The following is a 1,446-nucleotide window of genomic DNA, read 5'->3' on the forward strand; positions in this document are numbered from 1 at the left end:
AGAAGTGATGAGGGAGAAGGCGAATCAAGTCAGTTTGTGGAGGTGAAAGCCGTCCAACTGGCTTTAGGCATTGATGAATGAGAAAAGTGGCCAGTACTCTGTACTGAGTCATGGATGACAGCAAATGCCTCGTGGGGACAGTTAAAACAATGGAAGCAGAACAACTGGTAGAGCAAAGGAAAACCTATTTGGGCTGCCACTCTGTGGTAGATAATTGCTGCACAGCTAGAGAAACTAGCTGTAAAAGTACATTATGCAGGTGCCCACATCCCACCGAGGAACATCAAAACAACCATCAAGTGGATCAAGCGGCTGAAGTGTTCCAAACAGACTTAGACTGGGAACACAAAGGTGAACTATTTTCAGCTTGGGCCCATGACGCTTCAGGACAACAGGGAAGAGATGGGCTTGTGACTGAGGGGTGCATCTAACTATGGATGCTACTGTGCAGGTTGTCCACAACTGTGAAATGTGTGCTGCAATCAAGCAAGCTAAAAAATTAAAACCTTTGTAGTATTGGAAATGATGGTCAAAGTAGAAATAGGGGAGAGCTGGCAGGTTGTATTATACTCAGACTTGCCAGGGTAAGTGCTATGTGCATTCACCATTGTAAGCAATGACCGGATGGCTAGAAACATATCCCGTGCCTCATGCCACTGCTCGTAATAGTATTCTGGGCCTTGAAAGGCAGATCTTATAATGGCTTGGGACCCCAGAAAGAATTGAGTCAGATAATGGGACTCATTTCAAAAACAATCTGGTAGCCAGTTAGGCCAAAGTGGGTGTATCATGTCCCCTACCCAGCACAAGCCTCAGGAAAAATTGAATGATACGAAGTCTGTTAAAAACTACTCTGAAAGCAATGGGTGGTGAAACTTTTGAAAATTGGGACAAGCATTTAGAAAAATCTGTTAGCCAGTTAGGCCAAAGTGGGTGTATCATGTCCCCTACCCAGCACAAGCCTCAGGAAAAATTGAATGATACGAAGTCTGTTAAAAACTACTCTGAAAGCAATGGGTGGTGAAACTTTTGAAAATTGGGACAAGCATTTAGCACAAGCCACCTGGTTAGTTAATACCAGAGGATCAATCAAGCCAGTCCTCGGTTGTCACTGCTTGTCTAAGGCTGGCTAATCACAGGACATCTGTAATTAAGCCCTCTCACTATTGGGAAAAGAAAGGGGCTAAGAGAGAGAGAAGAAAGAAAAAATTGTTAGGCCTTTGTTAAGTTTGGAAGCTAAAACAATTTTAATAATAATAATAATAGAAAGATATTTATATGCAGAAACAAAGTTTGAATAGGTTGATACAGAATTCAGACTGGTGCAACAAAAGGTGGGGAGGAAGGGTGAGGGAGGTATACCTGAACCGCGGTTAGGAGAACAGGAACGTGGGCTACCAAGCTGTTAGCCTTCACAGAACAGCAGTTGAGTGGCTGTAGTGGTGG

Source organism: Buceros rhinoceros, unplaced genomic scaffold (genome assembly GCF_000710305.1).
Source record: "Buceros rhinoceros silvestris isolate BGI_N320 unplaced genomic scaffold, ASM71030v1 scaffold13402, whole genome shotgun sequence".
Taxonomy (NCBI): Eukaryota; Metazoa; Chordata; class Aves; order Bucerotiformes; family Bucerotidae; genus Buceros; species Buceros rhinoceros.